General features: G+C 40.9%; 1 long non-coding RNA gene across 1 annotated transcript; it reads right to left on the bottom strand.

Annotated features, from left to right (window-relative positions):
- Positions 1-1,140: 1,140 nt before the first annotated feature.
- On the bottom strand, positions 1,141-8,733 carry LOC120441654. Its single transcript, XR_005614160.1, has 3 exons — positions 8,642-8,733; positions 5,062-5,298; positions 1,141-1,195 (listed from the first exon to the last, which is right to left on the bottom strand). It is a non-coding gene; the product is annotated as an uncharacterized LOC120441654 (long non-coding RNA).
- Between the last annotated feature and the right edge of the window lie 13,637 nt (positions 8,734-22,370).

Here is a 22,370-nt window from a genome sequence, read left to right on the forward strand (position 1 = left end):
GACTAATCTGCTTCTAATTAACATAGATTTGGATTTAGATACATTTAAAATCATGTTATTTTTACTTATCCAGTCAAACACATTCAGCAAATTTTGTTGTGACATGCTGGTCAATTCAGAGTTGTCACTGGCTGAATAAAACATGGTGGAATCATTGGCATACCCAAGATTAAGCCAAGACATATTGCAGATCGTTTGTGAAAACTGAATAGAGAAGTGAGGCAGCTGCCTTGGGGTAAACCACAGTTCATGTCGCAGCCCTCGGAGAAATAACCAGTTTAATAAACCCTTTGTTATCTTCTGTCCAAATAATTTTTCATCCAGCACAGAGCAGCTGGTGAAAATCAATAACATTTTAGTTTATCAATCAAAAGATCAAAATTTATCAAATCAAATGCAGCACTAAAGTCCAAGAATACCACTTTCCCATCATCTAGATGTTTATACCATATATTATCTGTCATATGAATTAGAGCTGAGCTGGTAAAATGACCAGCTTGGTCCAGTGAAGAAAAATGTCTGATTGTAACCTGAGGGGTTTTTTTACATTAAGAAAAAGGCACCAAACATCAAACCAATTTAAGCCTAAACAGTAACACATGAAAGTAGAGCAGGGCGATATGACCAAAAATATTTATCACGATATACATTTGAAAGTTTGCGATAACGATATAACTGATGATATAATTGAGGCGAGACAAAATTTACAACTCCACAACTTTATTAGTGCAAAAAAGCCATCAATGTATTTTCACTTAAACAAGCAGCTGTTTTTATGTGCATTAAAGTTATATAAAAATTTAACAGTGCAAATGCAAATTGCTTGCTGACAGTTTAACCAAAAGGCATTTCCAGTGGAAACTGGCCAACATTTGCTCCGAGGAATTTGCATTTGCACTGTTAATATTTTTATATAACTTTAATGCACATAAAAAACAGCTTCTTTAGGTGAAAATACATTGATTTTTTTTTTTTTTTGCACTAATAAAGTTGCGGAGCTGTAAAGTATTTTGTCTAGTGTCAATTATATCGTCAGCTATATCGTTATCGCAAATATTTTTGGTCATATCGCCCTGCTCTGTCTGTCACCTTCTGTGTTGAGCTCATTGTTTTCTCTGTAGTGGCTGAGCTGAGTCCAGATGGCTGAAAATGTTCCTCTGCTGCTCCGTCAGACTCTTCTCCTCCTGCTGATCAGCTGGGACACAAAACAGATCTTTGTTAGGCTCCACACTGCACTGAAGAGTCAAAGTGTCTCATATGTTCATCTGACAACAAAAAACAACAAATTTTTGCTTCCCGAGGTGGGCAAACAGACACAAAATGTTTGAACGATGATACCAAATTTAGCAGTATGGCAGACCAGTAGCAGGAGAGACTGAGGCCTGTTATTGGAATCAAATGCCCAGTGGGCCGACACAACGATTTGCACCGATAAGACAAAGACAGCTGTGTTTTATCTTGGAATACATTTTTTTTACATTTCCTTGAAATGTTTTTCATTGTAGCACTTTTACCGTCAACTAGGGGTGCAACGATAAACAAAATTCACAGTTCAGTTCGGTTCGATACTTTGGTGTCACGGTTCGATAGTTTTTTAGATACAAAAAAATGTTCATGCCTTTTTAATTTGTCATTTATTAAAATTATAAATATATATTTTAACTCAAAAGTACAGTTTTTAAAATTAATGTTGCCGAAACAACAAAAAATAAATAAATCTATCGAGAAATCACTGATCTTTGGAAAGGAGAGTTTATTACAGAGAAATGGCTCTTTCCCAAATAAAAGCTATACTATATGCTTCTTCTGGGCTATATTCTCAGCAGCATATTAAACATATCAGGTCCCCATAAGGAGAATCATGTGCTAACGGCTGTCTAATTGACTCGGTAAAGTTTGTGGCATGCGTGCTTGTTGTTTTTGTCTGCTTCCACTTGTCTTTGCACTAGGATGATGTCGGCGTAAATGCGCAGTCATATTCGTTGTGTTCCCACTAGTGCTGTCAGCGTTAATCTCGTTAAAATGACACTAAAGCCATAACGCCGCAAATCTCCGTTAACGAGTTACTGCGGATCGCCCCGTGCATGGGGCTGGACGGCGTCAACACGTTAACAAGCTAACTGCGCTAACGCACTAGTTCCCACCAATTGAACATCCGACATACTGTTTTACTTTTGTCCATGACACGCTTACCATCAGGGTCATGCTTCACATGAAAACCAAGATAGTTCCAAACGCCAGATCTGAATGAGGGTGGGGGAGGTTCAATTTCAGGTAGCGTTGAGGCAGTTGCCGTGTTGCAACGAGCTTAGCTTCTGGCCGTTTCTCAATTCTCAAGTACGCGAGTACGTACTCGCGTTCTCGGTGAGTACGTACTCGCTGAGAACGCACTGGAGTACGTACCCTCCGAGAAGCCGCGAGCACGGACTCGCAATTTGTACAATTGGAACACCTGCATACGTGATGATGTCACAGGTCCGGAGTTTCTACTGCCGTCCCCTCTTAATTTAACTGTGAGTAACATGTTATGAAGCTTAACTTTAATGACAGCCAAACCGGTTTACTCAGGAACAAATAAAACACTGAAATAAACCAAACATTAACATTTAGAAGTGATCTAAGTGACTTATATATCATTTTTAACCTCAGTAGTGAAACCTCTATTAATAAAAATAGTGTACATGTACATACGTGTACATACTAGAGATGGACCGATCTGATATTACGTATCGGTATCGGTCCGATACTGACGTAAATTACTGGATCGGATATCGGAGGGAAATAAAAAATGTAATCGATCCATTAAATATCAAAAAAGCACCTCACAAAACTTGCGACATGGCGTAACTCGGCTCATAACCGTAGCACGTTGGAGCAGTGTGATCACGTGATTGAGCGGCTGTGTGTATTTGTAGCCTCTAGCAATCCGGCATTTCATCTCCGAGGAAGTGATCCCAGAGAGAAGTAAAACAAGTGTGTAAGTTCATCTCTGAATGTTTGTAAAGCGTTCCCACGTTAAGCTTAACAACCGATATATGGAGCGACTGCCTCTCTCTCTCCCTCTCCTGCGGCTACTTCAATCCTGAAACTGATTAATGATCAGCTGATCGGCTTTTCTGTCGCAAGTCCGTCTCTCTTCTTTGTGTTTGGCCCACTTTGCACCAGAAAGAGGAAACCAGCGGCTGAACAACAGCAGCACGTTTAACCTTGATAAGCTGTTGTTAGAATTTATTTAATATTACTTTCTACACCAGGATCTTTTTTGAAGTAGCTGACGGCTGATAACTGTGCAGGGGCGGATCTAGCAAAGTTTAGCCAGGGGGGCCAATAGGGCATGAACAGGGAAAAGGGGGCACAAAGACATACTTTTCTTTCTTATTCTCATTTAAAATGTCTAGCTTTTATTAAATAATTATCTGAATCTTACACCCAAAGTTTTAATCTGATGTAAAATGTATAGAAGTCCATTACTGTATATATTAACTATAAAGTCTAATATACCCTAGTAAGCTATAGTACTTTTTCCTTTGGGAAGGTACCATCTGTGCAGTCTGCAATTCTGTAGAAGAAAGATGTTGAATCTATTTAATTATTCTTGAAAAATAATTTATTTCTGTGCATTTTTTTTTCACACTGCATCAAATTAAAGTTGATTACTTCGATTAAGCATCATGAGGTGGAGGGTGGGGGGTGGTTCCCTATTTTTTTTTGCTAGGAGTTTGCAACCTTATGAGTTAGGTTTTTTCAATATTTCTGCTAAGTACTCTTTAAAATACTAGAATAGGAAGGATGGAGTAGGTTTAAGTTTATTAGATTGATCAGTATTGCTGAACTATGAAATATTTTGGGTGCAGTGTATTTTTTACATACAGGTATAACAGAATAGCTTTAGTGTTGTTGTTTATTTAAACTTGAGTATGAACTTATACAAAATCCAGCAAGATATTAAAAAAACAGTTTTATTGATTAAAAAACACACTATATCGGATTCATATCGGTATTGGCAGATATCCAAATTTATGATATCGGTATCGGTATCGGACATAAAAAAGTGGTATCGTGCCATCTCTAGTACATACCTTAATAAAAACAAGCAGGTGAGATGTTAGAACGCTTTTATTTCTATTCTAGTGGACACTCAATACTATAGACAGCTGCTGGGGTTTCTTTAACCTGAGTAGTGAGAAGACATGAGCGGGGGTTGAAAACGATGTGCCGGGAGTCCGCTGTTGAGTTTTGGACGAAATGCATTCTGGGATATTTAGCTGTACCAAGTCCACACCGATGCATGCTCGATAAAACGGGCGGAGCGAGAACACATCCGGGACTTTTTCGCTCGGCTTGATGCGCATTTCCAATTGGAACAGTACTTGGTCTCCGACTGATGACGATCACACAGTACACGAGAACGCAAATACGCACAAGCACGCATATTGAGAAACGCCTCTGTCTCGCTAGTTTGCGCTGCGTTCAGTGGATCTGCACTCGACAGTGCAGCCTAGGCGGAGTAGTAGAACACAGATCCACTGAGCGCTCAACACAGAGAGCATCGCCGAGCAAAAGTTGATAAAACAAATAAACATTTTTGTATTGTTCGATATATATGCGCATCGAACCGAAAGCACTGTATCGAGCGGTTCAATACGAGTATTGTTGCACCCCTACCGCCAACATACTGTTTTTTTTTTGTTTTGTTTTGTTTTTTTTTTTTTAAAACACACTCCCTTCACCTCTTCTACATTCCTATGTTTCTCCCAGAGCAGATCTGAGGGCAGTCCTCAGTCATACACATATACTTTTAATCTCACCCTTAAGGGGTGGTCCCCAGGAGTTTCACAGCATGGTTTAGAACAGTGGTTCTCAAACTGTGGTACACATACCACTAAACTTAGTCTCTCTCTGGTGGTACATGGAAAATCTAAAAAAAAATTTAAAGACTAAACAATATGTAATTGTGGAGGTATGCAAAGACGACACAAGCGTTCCCGGGGCTCTTCTGGGAGAGAGGGTGGACCAGAAAACTTTTCCCCGAGCATGAGTCCTCTATAAAGAGCAGCTTACTGCCAGTGGTCGCGGCCGCTTCTGCAAGTGAGTAGTAATCCTTTGCAGCCAGCAACAGTGAATTGGCGAAGCCAGCTGTCGGAGGAAGACTTGAGTGAAGAGGAATCCGCCGTCATCCGTCCCTAGCAAGGACAGTGTGCTCTACATGAGCTCAAGAGCAATACCATCACCCAGAGAGAGAGAAGTTTCTCGGTCCAAGGGAGTAGCGCCGTAGACGTGGACAAAATTGTTGGTACCCTTCAGTCAATGAAAGAAGAACTCACAATGGTTACAGAAATAACTTTAATCTGACAAAAGTAATAATAAATAAAATTCTATAAATCTTAACCAATGAAAGTCAGACATTGCTTGTCAACTATGCTTCAACTGAATTATTTAAATAATAGATAGATAGATAGATAGATAGATAGATAGATAGATAGATAGATAGATAGATAGATAGATAGATAGATAGATAGATAGATAGATAGATAGATAGATAGATAGATAGAATTTTTATTTCGAACATGCAAATATAATTGAAATAACAACAGAAAAAAAAACAAACAAACTTAAAAATCATCAAGTTTTCATGTATATATCTTTGTCTACAGAATGCGTGTGCTCGAAACGGCTCGAAACAGGTCTGGACTAAAATGATGGTACCCCTAGAAAAGAATGAAAACAATGTGACAAAAGCGACATGTTAATCCAAGGTGTGTCCACTAATCAGCATCACAGGTGTCAACAATTTTGTAATCAGTCAGTGAGCCTATATATAGGACTCCAGGTGTTCTTTGGTGACATGGTGAGTACCACACTCAACATGGACCAGAGGAAGCAAAGCAAAGAGTTGTCTCAGGAGAGCAGAAAGAAAATCATAGACAAGCATGTTAAAGCTAAAGGCTATAAGACCATCTCCAAGCAGCTAGATGTTCCTGTCACTACAGTTGCACATGTTATTCAGAAGTTTCAGATCCATGGAACTGTAGCCAACCTCCCTGGATGTGGCCACAGGAGGAAAATTGATGACAGATCAAAGAGACGGAAAATCCGAATGGTAACAAAAGAGCCCAGAAAGACTTCTAAAGAGATCCAAGCTGAAGTTCATGCTCAAGGAACATCAGTGTCAGATCGCACGAGCCGTCGTTGTTTCAGCCAAAGTGGGCTACATGGGAGACGACCAAGGAGGACACCACTGTTAAAAACATATCACAAAAAATCCAGACTGGAAAATGCCAAACTACGTGTTGACAAGCCACAAAGCTTCTGGGAGAATGTTGTGTGGACAGATGAGAGTGCAGCCCCCTCTGACTTCTGCTCCGTGGCTACTGAGTGACCCCTCATCTGGGGCTCTCCTCAGGTCTTCCCAGGAGGGTGGCACGGATGCCCCTCCGGTGGTCCTCCTTGGGCTCTCGCACTCTGGGGCCTGGATCTCCTCCATGCCTGCTTCATGCCCTGGGGGACGGGGCTATGGCTCTCTACATCCTCTAGCAGACCGTTACATGGGGAAACCTTTTGAATACAAGCGCGCTGATCCACACAGGTGTGCACACGGATGTTCACTGTTCATAGACAGAAATTATACTTTATTGGCTGCTATTTCCAAGCACAATGTGCGCTATCGGTCCTGCTTGCTACACAACAACATTCAATATTTAGTATTTACTGCTGTTTACACTAAGCTAGATTAACGTGATGGTGTTGTGTTTAGTATGTTGCTTGTTTTCTCTTCTTTTTCTCTCAACAGGTGATCCAGGAGATTTTTTTTCTCATCTTTCTCTTTTTAAGTGCCCTTTCTCACTGTCCCTCTTCCCTTTTGTTTTTCTTTTCCTTCATCTTTCTTTCTTTCTCCCTTTCCTATCCCTCAGTCATGTCTGTCCCGCCTGTAACAACTGAAAATAAAATAAAATAAATAATTACAACAAAGGTTGATCAAATGGAGCAATACGGCAAGGCCGTGATGATCCATTTGGCAAAGTAAATCCATTGGGTATCCTTGTTGGTCTTCAGACAACAATTCTGACGGCTAAAGAACCAAATGGGACAAAAAAAAAAAAAAAAAAAAAAAGAACACTGTCCCAACTGTGAAACATGGGGGAGGCTCAGTTATGTTCTGGGGCTGCTTTGCTGCATCTGGCACAGGGTGTCTTGAGTCTGTGCAGGGTACAATGAAATCTCAAGACTATCAACGGATTCTAGAGAGAAATGTGCCGGGCAGTGTCAGAAAGATAGGTCTCAGTCGCAGGTCATGGGTTTTACAACAGGACAATGAACCAAAATACACAGCTAAAACCCAGGAATGGCTAAGAGGAAAACATTGGACTACGCCAACCCTCCCAATTTTTCTGGGAGAATCCAGAATTTCATTAAACTTTCAATAAACTTTTAAAATATTTTCAGGTCAGATGTAGCTGTGTAAACTTCAAATATCTGAGCCGGCGAGAACAGCGAACTCCTGGCTTCATCGTTTTCAAACCCCCTGTGGTCTTTTGCTACTCAGGTTAAACATGATATATAAGTCACTTAGACAACTTAAAAATATTATTGTTTGGCTTTTTTCAGTGTTTTGTTTGTTCCTGAGTAAATCGGTTAGGCTGAGATCAAAGTTATTAGATTAGATTAAATAAAACATTATTATTCCCTCGGGAGGGTTCCTCCGGGGTTTTCACACAGCTGAAAAGACGTCAAACAGGAAACTGATTAAACAAAAGTGCGAGATGGTCAAGAATTTATGCCAACGTCCTGTTATATTTTAGATAGCAAGGAGCAGACGGCAGAGTTTCACTCCACTGAGAGAGGTCGTGACGTAATTCTGAAGGCTAGACCGTCCAACTTCACAATCGCTCACTTCCAGCCTACCCGACTTTCGAAGGACCCGGGCCACGTGTATACACACACACACACACACACACACACACACACACACACACACACAGAGTGCCCTTTTGAATGTTGGCAAATATGTGTATGTGGTGTCTGTGAAGGTTCTCAGTCATCCAGGTCATCATAGTCTAAGGAGCTTGGAAAGAAAAGCGTCTGGACTTCTTTAAGTAGCTTGAAATACATTTAAATCTGGGACTCTCCACCATCTGACCCTTAGAACGGAAGAAGCTTCTCGGATAAGAGGTGAAACGTCTTCATGTGTATGTGGTGTTAAATAGGCCTATACTACTGCGCTTTGATGTCGCTCGTAAGGGTGAAACTCATTGTGAAACGTTTGAGAACCACTGCTACAGAACAATGGAGATTTCCGTTATATGGTAACACCTGCAACTCACGTGACGCCCAGAATTGTACAATACTGATGCTTGAGAGCGCGCGTGTGATGCAAGTATGTGTAGAGTGTTGAGCGCGTGATCAGTGGTGAGAAAAACAACTCACGAAACTTGACCTTTCTATACTCGTGGCTCACTTGCACTTCTAATCTATTCGTTTGCACACTTACACACACACAGCTGTGGTTTCCTGTTTTGCTACACTCTGGAGAGCCTCGCCTTTAACGGTCTTCTCTCACAGAGAGCAACAGAAAACTTCATTCAGAAAACTTCGAAAAACTCAAGATTGACTGAACTCAGTTCAAAGTTACCTTGGCACTTACCTTTAGATGTGAGAGGTAGTGATGGTCCGCTTGACGCTGACGCTCCGGTGCGTGTGTCAAAAAGATCAACACGCTGCTTCAGAAGCACTGTGTCGAGGCTTGATTCGTTTGGCCAGAGTCACGTGATTAGTGACGTCTGAAGCTTCATTTGGAACATACTTTATTGAACTTTATTGAAACACAATGAGTATACAACATACAAACAGATGAAGTTTACGAAAGAACAGAACATGAACATACAAAACCAGGGGTAAAAAAAATTATTATATGAGTACGCGCAAAAATCAACATATAAATATTGTTCTGAGAGGCTTTTTGTTGGTTGAGTCTGATATTGATTGTATGTATAATTCCATATCCTTATAAAAAAGGCAGAAATATGGTGTTTTATTAATAAACTTACATTTATGGATAGAAAATTTAGCTAAAAGTATTAAGAAATGTATTATAAAAACATTTATCATTCTGGGGAACTTCAAGAAACAGAATAAAACATTTTCCCATCATTAAGAAAACTCCCTTAAAATATGGACAATAACAAAACTGCTAAATTCCTTCCAGAATCTCTGTGTAGAGGAACAGTACCAAAAAAGATGTGCCACAGTTTGTGGATGATCCCCACAGAAAGTGCAATTAGTATTTATGTCTCTTTTAAATGTTACCATATAGTGACTGGCTGGGTAACATTTATGAAGAATTTTATATGAGATTTCCTTCACCTTGTTTACAATTAGATATTTATGGGGGGTCATCCAGACTGTCTTCCAGGTGATATCTGGAACATGTCGGTTCACTGCTGACTCAGCTGGATCAGGGAGAGTGACTGAGGTAGATATTGAACTGTCAGTGTTTTTATATAACATTAAAGTACCTGAGGGTATGGCACTTACGGGAAAATTATATAGTGTAAGGAATTCATTGTAAGTAAGCAGTACTCCCTCTTTATTAACCAGCTGAGCCACCAATAGGATCCCATTTTGGACCCAAGTTTCCAGGAAAAGTGATTTATTTTGAAATAAAATATCTCTGTTGTTCCAGATGAGGTATTTGTGTGGTGAGAAGTTGTGTTTATAAATGAGGGTCCACGCTAAGAGGACCTGCTTATGGTTTCTGCGGTCAATGTCTTTACTAATTTTCTTATCCAGATGTAAGGAGAGAGCAGCATATGCCAGTCGGGATATCCCTTCAGCTTTAGTAATTAACACTCTACCTGTCAGAGATAAATCCCTTTGCAGCCACTGGTTGAACTTTTTTTGTGTTTTTTGTATAAGCGGATTGAAGTTTGACGAGCATCTTGACTTTTGGTCTTTGGATATTAACAGTCCTGGGTATGTGACTTCTTGTTTAACAGAAAAGTTACAGATAGCATTTGCAGTGCAGCCTTTAATTGCTAGCAATTCACATTTTTTTAGATTTAGACATAAATCAGATGCCTCAGAGAAATCACTAATAACACTAAGGGCTGGACGGATTTGATTTGCATTCTTCAAGAAGAGTGGTGTCATCAGCTAGCTGGCTGATGATGAGCTCCTTATCAGCTATGGTGATTCCTTGTATAACAGGTCAAATCTTGGGGTGGAGCCCTTAATCGTTTTAACTGAGCTATTGCCATTCATGTTCAAGGTTTTAACAGCTTTACAGAAAAATTCTCCAAAGCCAAATTTTTCCAAAGAGTGTAAAATAAATTGATGTTCAATTGTATCAAAAGCCTTTTAAAAATCCAGGAAGAGAATGAAGCTATTGTCAGATACCAAATCAGAGTAATCAAGTAGATCCAAAACCAGTCTAATGTTATTAGAAATGTGTCTATTTCTCATTAAGACTGATTGTGTCTCATTGATAATTGTATCCAAGAACTCTTTAATTCTGTTAGCAAGTACTAAAGCCATAATCTCATAGTCATTATTGAGCAGACAGATGGGTCTCCAATTATCAATAAGAAGTAAGTCTTTGTTTGGTTTTGGAATAAGTGTTATGAGACCCTGAGTAAGAGTAGGAGGGAGGGTGTTATTCTCTATACTTTCTATCAAAACCTGCAGTAAGAACGGAGCCAGGAGATTAGAAAATGATTTATAAAACTCTGCAGTTAAACCATCTGTGCCAGGAGATTTGTTGGCCTTAAGTGCAGAAATAGAATTACAAACTTCCTCCACAGTCAGAGGGCTGTCACAGTGACTTCTATCTTCCACAACAATAGCTTTTAGGTTTTTAATATTATTGAGACACAGTGTTGAGACATCCTCATTATATTTTGAGTTGTACAGTTTAGTATAGAATTTGGCACAAAACTTTGAAATTTCTCTAGGATTGTCAGAGACAATGCCATTAATATTTAGTTGATTTTGGATCTGTATTTTCAAGCCTGAAAAGCAGAATTTTGTTCTCCCTCCTCCAGCCACCTCTTCCTGGATCTTACAAAAGCACCCTCAGCCTTGTGTCGATATAAACTGTCCAATTTACTTTGAAGGTCTAATAAAGTTAATTTATCTTCCTCTGAGATTTCTTCTGGGGAATTCTGGTAATAACCCACATAGAAAAGATAAATATAAATCTTATAAAGTTTGTATCTATCTTGTGTGAAACTTGTATGAAAAGCATACAATAGTGAAAACAGATACAAGATCCCTAGAAAAATTATATAAATGAAACTTGTATGTTTTGGATACTTACAAAAACAATATATGAAAGCGGCCACTTTCATGAGTAAATCATATAAGCCTTGTATGATTCACTATAATGAAGTAGGCCACATCTTATGCAAGTCTTTTATAAGTTTTTTCTATTTCTTTTCCATATGGGAAGAGGCAATTTTCCTTATCACTTCTTCCTCTTCAGCTTTCCCTGATTTAGTAATTTGACTCCCATATCTTCTCAAAAATTTGCATGCTTCAAATTTAAAAAGTTCCCAATTGGTACAAAAGGACTTCTCTGTGTTAGCTTTATTCCAATAATGAGCCATTAATTTATTAATCTGCGTGTTAACCATTTTATCTTTTAGTAAGGAGTTATTTAACTTCCAATGAGAATTTATAAGTTATATTATCCAGTGTAAGCATTTGGATGTTAATGTAAATTGCTCTATGATCAGTGAGGGGGTGGTGAGTATATTAACAGTAATATTATCTTTATCAATGCAGTCAGAAACAATCCAGAAGTCAATACGTGATTGCCTGGATCCTGTCTTATTGCTCCAGGTAAAAAGTCTATCATCTGGAAATTTTTCTCACCAAATATCCATAACATTAAATTTTCCCATGAATTTTTTTAAGTTTGCACAGTATGAAGATTGGTGCCCTGGAGGCCATCTATCAACTGCATTATCTAAAGCGATGTTAAAGTCTCCACCAATTAAGAGGATTGAGTTTGGGTATTTGGAGAGACAGAAATTAATTCTTTCTTCTAAGGAGTCAAGTAATTTATCATTTTCAGTTTTATTATTGTAACCATATATATTTGCTGTAATGAAAGTACTGTTATTGTGTCTAATTATTGAACAAAGGTAGTGTCCTAAGGTGTCACAGTCAGAGCACATCTCCAGAAAATAAATTTTTAAGCGTGGCAACTCCAGCAGAACGCTCAGAGCCATGGGACAACCAAAAACTGTATCAGCAGGTGTGGAATGACTCTCTTGGAAAAACAAAAGTCAGTTCTAAATTGTTTGGCAAACAAAAACAAAGCTTTGTGTTTACAGGTTTGTCTAAACCCCCTGGTATTGTTAGAACTTAATATTAGAAAAAGAAACTTATTACAAACTTATTACAAACTTATTAGAAAAAGATAAAGAGAAAAAGTAAGTTCTAAACTTCCACAGCTATAGGATAAGGGGACCGGGTGCTGCACAATTAACGTAATAGAACAGTAAAAACCCTGAGTAACTAAGCTTATAAAAAAGTATAGTATTTAACTGCCTGCTTTGGTTTGGACCTAGCTATTTATAGATTTATAGATAGATAGATAAATACACTCTTCAACACAAAATAATACTTTAACCTGAGGGTGAATAAAAAAAAAAAAACACCCAGCACGCCCCTCACGGGCGGTTTATCCTTCAAGCTCGGGTCCTCTACCAGAGGCCTGGGAGCTTGAGGGTCCTGCGCAGTATCTTAGCTGTTCCCAGGACTGCGCTCCTCTGGACAGAGATCTCCAATGTTGTTCCCATGATCTGCTGGAGCCACTCGCCTAGCTTGGGAGTCACCGCACCTAGTGCTCCGATTACCACGGGGACCACCGTTACCTTCACCCTCCACATCCTCTCGAGCTCTTCTCTGAGCCCTTGGTATTTCTCTAGCTTCTCGTGTTCCTTCTTTCTGATGTTGCTGTCATTCGGAACCGCTACATCGAACATCAGCCACCTCCACTATCTGCCGGTGGTACATACCGTGCAGGGGCCTGTCCTTCCATGATGGTTCCTCGCCTTCCTCCTCTTTCTTGGGTTTCTACTGCCTGAGGTATTCACTGAGCACTCGGTCAGTTGGGGCCATCTTTGTGATGTATTCGTGGATGTTCCTTGTGTCATCCTGGACTGTGGTGCTGACACTCAGCAGTCCCCGGCCTCCTTCCTTCCGCTTAGCGTACAGCCTCAGGATGCTGGACTTGGGGTGAAACCCTCCATGCATGGTAAGGAGCTTTCTTGTCTTTATGTCAGTGGCTTCTATCTCCTCCTTTGGCCAGCCTATTACCCCAGCAGGGTACCTGATCACAGGTAGGGGCGTGGGTGTTGATAGCCCGGATCTTGTTCTTACCGTTCAGCTGACTCCTCAGGACTTGCCTGACCCTCTGCAGGTACTTGGTGGTTGCAGCTTTCCTAGCGGCCTCTTCATGGTTCCCATTCGCCTGCGGGATGCCCAGGTACTTGTAACTGTCCTCTATGTCTGCAATGTTGCCTTCTGGTAGCTCGATCCCCTCAGTTCTGACTACCTTCTCTCTCTTTGTTATCATCTGACTACACTTCTCCAGCCCGAATGACATCCCGATGTCATTGCTGTATATCCTGGTAGTGTGGATCAGTGAATCGATGTCTCGTTCACTCTTGGCATACAGCTTGATGTCATCCATGTACAGGAGGTGGCTGACAACTGCTCCGTTCCGTAGTCGGTATCCGTAGCCAGTCTTGTCAATTATCTCACTGAGGGGGTTCAGGCCTATGCAGAACAGCAGTGGGGACAGAGCATCTCCTTGGTAGATCCTGCACTTGATGGTGACTTGTGCTATGGGCTTGGAGTTGGCCTCCAGTGTTGTCCGCCACATCCCCATTGAGTTCCTGATGAAGGCTCTCAGGGTCCTGTTGATCTTATATAGTTCTAGGCATTCCAGGATCCAGCTGTGGGGCATTGAGTCATAGGCCTTCTTGTAATCAATCCAGGCAGTGCACAGGTTGGTCAGTCTGGTCCTGCAGTCTCGGCTGACTGCTTGGTCTGTATCTGTATCGTCCGTAGTGCTGCATTAACATCATCTAGCAGACCTTCTGAGGGTACTTCACGTAATCTTGGTAACCAGCTACGGGGGGTCCAGGTTTCAAGTTTGGCCATGATCCTATCTTTCAGGTCAGTTCCTCTCGCACTCAACAATCCTTCTCCTATCGTACTTGGGGCTTGGTACCCAATCTCGGGTGGGGGTGATGATATCTCCCTCCTGACCTGGCGTCCTGTACCTCGTCAATCTCTAGCTGTGAGAGCAGTCCCTTCTTTCGAATGTTGGAACACTGAGCTACTAGTTGTTTCGCCGTCATTGTGGATGTTGGGTATCGAAGAATCCATAGGTCCCTCAGCCTATTCATGTAACCCCTTCCGCCAGGGTTACTTGCGTAGTAGCATTCCAACAACGCCCTTCGTCTCTTGCTCACCGATGCCTTCTTGTTCCAGTAGCCCACTTGTCGTCAGGGTGCCCTGGTTCCTCAACACCTGACGCGGACCTTGTTGAACAGCTGGATATATATATATATATATATATATATATATATATATATATATATATATGAAGGAGGAAAACTTTTGATCCACTGATGAATCCTCGAACTCCCATGAAATAAGCCGGCTTACCCTCCTTACGGGCGTTGTCTATCATGGGCCACAGTTTGTCACGACGTTCTCTGTCCTCCCTAGACAGATCTTCAGCGGACCTCAAATGATTGTCCTGCAGGTAAGGGGATGTTTTGGCCGCTTTCCATACAGCATCTCTGTAGATTCGGGAGGTGAACTGCATGATGATGCCTCTGGGTCTGGTGCTACCTTGTCGCTTGGGTCTGAGTCGGTGTACGGTGTCAATGGCGTCAGGCAGCCTGTGATTTTGTTCTGCCAGAACAGATTGGCATATCTCTATCACCTTTCCCCTTACGTCTTCTTTCTCAGTCTCCTTGACTCCATGTAGTCTCAGATTCTACCTCCTGGAATATCTTTCCAGCTCAGATATTCTCTGATGGCCGTTGTCCACCCGGCCTTCCTCTTTAGTTACTTTTTTTTCCAGGTCGCAAACTTTCCCCTTCATGTCTTTCATTTCCGCGCACACAAAATCAATCATGTTTTTGAGACCCTCAATCTTGATCGTATTCTCGAGTTCTCTCTCACCATGCTCTCGATGTTATCAGACCTGGTGTTTATTAGTGCCGATAAACTGGAAATTATCTGGTTTACATCAACTGGGTCAAAGCTGTGTTCGTACATCACCTTCTTCGGAGCTGGTGATTTAAGAGGTTAAGAGGGAGAGGTGGAAACTCATCCATTTCCTCTTCGGCTAACGTGAGTGTTACTGCAGTAGCTGCGTAGTTATGGCAGCTATCCATTAGCACGTTGCTGGGCATAGCATTCTCCTCCTTAGCATTCTCAGGCGTTGTTTTAGACTTGGAACTTTCCAGTCCCCTTTTTGCTTCTTTCTGATTCTGCATTTTGCTGCTTCTTGCCTTATGATTGTTGTATCTTCTCTTGTTTAGTGAATTGTTAGTGTTAGCAGCATAAATTTGAGGTTTTACCATTGCTCACGAACTTTCTGTGCAGAACTCGGTAGAGAGCGTCTATTCACTCCGCCATCTTGGCACGGCCCCCATTTAGAACGTACCTGATTCGGTGGTTTATAAGCAGCTAATGGCATTACTTTTTTCCAGTAACAAGTAATCTAACTAATTACTATCTCTATCGTTACAACGCTGTTACCGTTACTAACAAGAAAATGCGGTGTGGTCACGTTACTATTTTTCAACAAACAGACGGTTGAAGCTGTGTTCAGCTTACCTCATCTGATATCAGTTGCACGGAAGTAGCTGTAAGTAATCTTGGCGCTACAGTTTTAAGCAGCTGCTTGCGCTCCCGCAGAAGGCAATCTATTTCTGTCCGATGTTCACTTTTTGGCACAACACCTGGAGCTAAGGGGGCAAAACAATCACATGAGTGCTGCTGTTTGACTGAGGAAGAATAAAGTAGTCGTGGTAAGCCAATCACATGACCCCTTCAAGATGACAAAGCAACAAGGTGATATATACCAGTTTTTAAATTGTGTTGATAGGCCACGTAAAACCAGAGTCATGATAAACAATATATACGCAGCGTTTTTTCCTCAATAGTTTCCTCACGTTTACTGTCTAAGGACAGCGCTGGGAAGCACTCTCTGCTTATGAACAGCAACAAAAAAACAGCCCGTTCGTGTTGTTGGAAAAATTCCCTGTTCACTTTTCTAAGCAAGGGCTCCCTAGAGCTTCTGCAGATTTAAGTTTGAGAACCACTGCCCTAAACCATGATTAGTGGTGCAACGGATCACGGTTGATCCGAAATCCGAACCGATCCTACTCCACGGTTCAGTACGCATACGATCCGAAGATTCGAAAAAGAAAAAAAAAGTATGTGTATGGTGCGCGTGGTCAGTCTGTCAAGGTATAGTTATGGTCAGCGCTACCGGTCCAAGTGGAGGAGCAGAGGAGTTTGCGGCATTTAAGCTACATTCATCTTTTATTCGTGGTCATCCAGGTCTCTCGTGTTACTGTCAAGAATAGTGCGATTAAACCGATGTTATTGTAAAAAGGAAAAGAACATTTAAATCACCTCTTTTTGATTCTCTTTTATTTGTCACTTCAAAGTTCCTCTTTAATATTAATAACACTCGAGCTGTTTGATTCAATATTAATAATATTTAAGCTTTTTCATCCTTTAGCCTTAGAAATAAAGAATCATTTTCAGATGATAAATCCTGGCTGCTGCATTAAAAAAAACTGTCAGCGCTGACAGTCTTCAGGCTGTGCTTCTATTTACCGATGTATAAATCGCTCACTGTAATTCTCTGCAGGTCTAATTTTATATTTCTCTGTAAACGGAGCAGGGAGCACTTGAGGAAACTCTCCTCAAAGTAATCTCGTGCTCTGATACCACTTAGTCATCTCCGAGCCGTCGGCTGATGATGAACATTTCAAAACACTTGAACCGTGTGACACGTTCTCCGCCGTTCTCGGGGAAAAACCATCTCGACAGCTTGACAGAATCGCTCCAAACCGTTAAGGAGGCTGGATGGATGCTCTTAACCTCCTACAGCTTTTATAGGAATCTAAAGCGGCTATGCACACAGAGGCACTGACATTAAAGCAGGCTGCTTGAACACAGTCAGAGACAGTGTGGAGGGATGTATGCACACATGATAAAAGAACACGGTTCAATCACAGTTTAGATACAAGAATACTTATATACTTATATTTTACCTTTCTTTTTGCAGCCTAAAACATTTGCATTGTGCCATACATGCATATACAAGAGCCAAAAACATAATACACCATCATTTTCAAGCCCCAGTAGTCAAAAAACTTTAAATACTCCCTCATTCTTGGCTCTCGAATGATGATTTGGTTGTTAGCACATTAATGGAAGCAGTGTAGGGGTATTTTAGATAATATTTTGATATTTCAGTCAGTCAAAAATTATTATTCCTAGTCACACCCCTAATGCTGCTGTATGGCAATTACATAGAAAGCCTATGCAATTGTGAAAATTCATGAGCTGGGATTCTCCTGACACTGCCGACAGTCAAAAATCAAGGGCTTGGCTTAGTGATGCCGTTTGAGGGCAGCTGGAACTGTATGATTCAACTTCACTCTTAGACAGAGACAGGGAAGAAAAGTAGTGGGCTAAGAGTAAAGGAAGTCAAATTTCACTGTGGGTTTTACTGCAACTTCATTCAGGGCATCAGATGGATTTCCATTGTCCTGTTACCTGTTACTGGAGGGAAGAAAATTTAATGGTAACCAATGCGGGTACCACCAGGGGAAGCTTAACTTCGCATTTGGTGTAAAAGTCCCCAAACTGCCTTTTTCATGACTTGTAAACCTAATTTAGACACTTCAAGGAACATGTGTCCATCCAGTCAGGCCAGGGCAGCAGACTAAGGATCCTTCATGCCAGCCACACTTTCTACTTCCTCCTGGGGGATTCCAAAGTGATCCCAGGGTGGAGGAGACATACAAAATCTCTCAGCAAGTTCTGTGTCTACAATGGGGCCTCCAACCAGTTAGAAGTGCTTGGAAAATCTCCAAAGTGAGGCGCCCAGGAGAAGTCCTAAGCAGATTGCCAAACCTCCACAACTAGATCCTTTCAACATGCAGTTGAATTCAATTTAATTCAATTCATTTCAGTTTATACAGCACCAAATCACAACTACAGTTGCCTCAAGGTGCAGACAGACGAGTGACTTCATCCCAAGACCCCTCCAGATGTCTGAGCTCCTCACCTTTAAAGGAACATTCAAACAATTTAATTCTCAGTTCTATGCAGTAGTGCAGAGACATAGCTTATCATAAATGCTGCAAATTTTCCTGAAACTGGCATTTTAAAGGGGAGTTGGGAGATGTGACTGTTTCTCACTGCTGAAATAGTCCTTTAAAGAAGCTTTCCTGCCTGGATATAGATTTTAAAACTCTAACAGAAATCTAAGTTATCCCCAGGCTTTAACATGAGTTAGGAGCAGCTGTGGTTCAGAAGGAAGCATGGTCATCAACTGATCTGAAAGTCAGGGGTTCAGTCCCTGAATCTTTTGCCCTACTGAACCCCAAATTAGATGAATGCGTCAGCAGTTAAGGTGTAAAGGGTTCAATAAAGGTTTCTGAGACACCAAGTTTTGCATTAGTACAAAGCTGGGCTAAAACCAAAAGCATGACAACTGGAAGCCAGTAAGAGATATCTGAGAGAGTTATCCTCCACATTCATCCTGAGTAGTGGCTAAACTCACAGCTGCATTTAAATCCTAAAAACCATACATCCCTTAGTATTGGCAAAACCTAAAGCATAGAATAAACTGCTCAATGACCCTTAAAATAATGCATTGCATTATTACAAAGCTGAGCTTGGTATAAAGACTGGAAGATAGAGGAATCCATATTTGAAAAGAACAGGAGTATAATTATTATAATTTTTGTGATAGGAGTCGTGACAATCTTTTAATAAACTGTTGAACTAATCCTTTAAGGGTCTGTTCTTATTTTGCATTTCACATTTTACAAGCCTTCCTATCTGCCACCATCACAGGCGGCAGCTTGTTTCTGATCATCACCTCACTTTTCCTCAATGATAAGAAAGTAATAAGCGACCTTGTAAAGCAATAAATTAATTATAATAATATTTTGTTCACACTTTGTGTACTTAGAAGATCAGAGTTGCAAACTGCAACACAGAGAAGTAAGAGAGAGTAAAAACATGAAGAAATCCTGAAGTGCACTACAATCTAAGAGCAAAAATGATGAATAGAAGCAATAAAAACATGTGAACCAGCGTTAAAATAAGCAAAACTCAAAGCTGGATGAGCAGGTAGGTTTTATGTGCCTTTGGTTTCTGTTGCCAAGTGAACACAATGGACCTAACTTGTTTTATGACCTACCCCGCGACACTGACAAAGGGTTTCTTTAAAAATAAAACACCACCAACTTTAAATTCTCATCAGTTTATCCTTTATTTTCAGATTCTGAAGCTCATAAATGACTGTTTTGCAGCAAGTAGAGAAAGTGAAGAACCGTAAAATGCCCTCACATCAGAGGTTTTCTTCATCGTTCTGTCCTTAAGAGGGCATTTCGGTGCACTTTGTGTACTGGAATACATCAGCTCACACCCGGCCTGTGAAGGGAAATCATCCCTGCATAACGTTTTACCCGCAGAGACCCCAAACATTTACGTGCCTCTTCCGGCTTGATATCAGACACCCTGCCACCACCACCTCATCATGGAAGTACCTCTGGGAGACAGTCACGTCTAAGCCTTTCACATTTACCCATAATGCAGGTGTCATGAAGATGGAACGATGGTACAAAGCAGGAGTCTGCAAGATATGAGCTCTGAGACCAGCCGGGCCGAGCTGTCCATCCCTGCCCTGAAACTGACGAATCTGGGGGGAAATCACGAGTTGCGTTCCACTTACTGCAACTTTCCTCATCCCATCTGGCCTCCCTCACCACGCTGTTAGCTTCAAAGAGCCCCTGCTCCCGGTTAGCCAGAAATCACTTAAGAGGGTTGTTTTAAATTGCGAAAGCTTTCAACCGTCTCTGTTTGAAACAATGCACAAAAGCGGGCCTTTCTCTGCCTTTGAAGACAGCATTGTGTGGGCTTTCTGTGTGCATCTCTCCACGGAGGACGAGCAGAAGAAAGGAAAGCAGTCAGAGGCAAAGCAAGCAGTTACTGGCCTGTTGCAGGACCCTGAAAGTCACAAACACACGTGGACTCCCACAATTCCTTTATATAAAGTGGCTCACAAAAACATGCGCTCTGCATTTCAGTGCTTACCTCCCCTCCAGCAAGGAAAGCTATTATTATGGCACATTACATGTCAGTAAGACTGGTTTCAAAGGCCCACTGAACACTGCATAAATGCTAATGGTCTGTTTCCAACATGATTCATTACTTATTCAGTCCGTTTGAGTACTATTCCTCTTGGGGAGTGACATTGTGTACTAATGGTCAAGAGTGGGCTTCACAGACATATTTTTGTCTCTTGACAGCAAATTCAGCAAAGCATGCAAGTGCTTTTCTCAGAAACAAACCCTTCTGCACCACGTTTTCATGATTTCCCTGAAATAATCATCCACAGGATCAACAGTCAAGCTGGCTGCTCTTTGAGCTAAATGTATCTCCAGACTTTTGAACACCTTTTTACAGTTATCTGCTACTTTCCTTCTCTCTAATTTAGTTCTTCCTGTCGTATATTTCCTGCTAATGTGGCTACTGTGGCTCTGCGGTTAATGCTGGCTTTGCACCACTCCACTGGGAATTCTGGGAAACAAGCAGTTGCATAAAACAGACCAAGATGGTCCTAACAAGGGTTAAAAGTCAAAGTGAGAATGAAAATGAACAGAAATTCGCCACCGCAGGCCTCATCAGGAAGCGTGGCGATGCACTCACTGAAGTACATCGCCATGGTAACTTGTGCTGCAGACTTGTCCAGCTCCAGAGTCGGTTTTGTTTGAGATTAGAGATGAACAGGTATGTAATCACTGCCTACTCTTAACTAATATAATATATAGTACTTTTTATTTTTACTCTGTGAAAAGTTTTCATTTTCTCTTCGCATCTGAAGGTGTAGCTGCTCTGCATTTTTGTTATATACTGTATAAAGACAATTAAAGGCTTCTAATTCTCGTGATCATAAAACCGTTTGTATTTGCAGACCTTATATCAATATGTGTATTCTGTTTTTAGTGTTTTCCTTTACCTGCTCTCAGGTAACCAGGTCTGCAGCTGAAAGAATAAACCTGTCTTACAGACTTTAAATATTCATTAATTGGAATAATAATGACATCTGACATTCTTTCATGTTTAAATGACAGATGTGAGCTATTGCAAGTCCATTGTACACAGCTGGTATTATTGACAGCTTTTTTCCAGTCTTACTGAGCAAACATTCAAACAACACTCTGGTCTGTCTGCTGCAGCTGTGTCACTTTCAGCCTGTACTGGTCTGTTAGCATCTTCATAGTTTAGTTTCAGCTTTGCTGCCTCTACCCACCAATGTTTGTGACTACTGAGATGTGGCCAGCACCCACTTCTTTCATGTGAACATGTTTATAGCTAGTCTAACAAACCCTGTGGGTTTAATTACCTTTATGTGTCCACTTGGCCTGATTCAGGTAAGTGAAGCCAGCTAGTACAGGCCATTCTACTCACTTCATTAAGAGTACTCCATATTCATCCTGATAGCCTAAGCTGGTCACAGTAGCCACATAATAGCCAAAAATGTTATTAGTTCACCTTTGTGCTAATAGCTCATTAGTACAAATGAGAGCCAACTGCTTGCAGTTCAGCTCAAGGTCATTCATTCACCAGGTCATTCATTCACCAGGTCTGTCAAAACAGGTCAGACCTTCATAAAAATTTGCTGTGCTGATCAGAGTAATATTTGTGTTTTTGTAGTATTTGGAAGCTCAGTTATTGAAAGCTAATAGTCTTGCCTGTAAATGCTGACTGCATAACTCAGCAAAAAGTTGCAGGTTTTATTCCCCAGTGACTGCTGAGACAACCAGTACTCATCTGAACACGATATATCAAGTCTCCACTTGATAGATGAAAAAATTCGAATTACCTCAAATCTTTTAAGATGTTGAATCTTTAAATCTGATGAGCAAGTCTACTTTCCAAGAAATTTTAATTTTAAACTGCTGCTCTTTAGAGAAGCGTCATTTCTGATCGAGTGTCAAGGGATTGTGTCGTTAGCATAGAAATGGTTCCATCTAGTGGACACATTCATAACTGCAGCCTGAAAACCACAAAGCAAGCGCAGGACA

The sequence above is a fragment of the Oreochromis aureus genome, linkage group 9 (assembly GCF_013358895.1).
Source record: "Oreochromis aureus strain Israel breed Guangdong linkage group 9, ZZ_aureus, whole genome shotgun sequence".
NCBI lineage: Eukaryota > Metazoa > Chordata > Actinopteri > Cichliformes > Cichlidae > Oreochromis > Oreochromis aureus.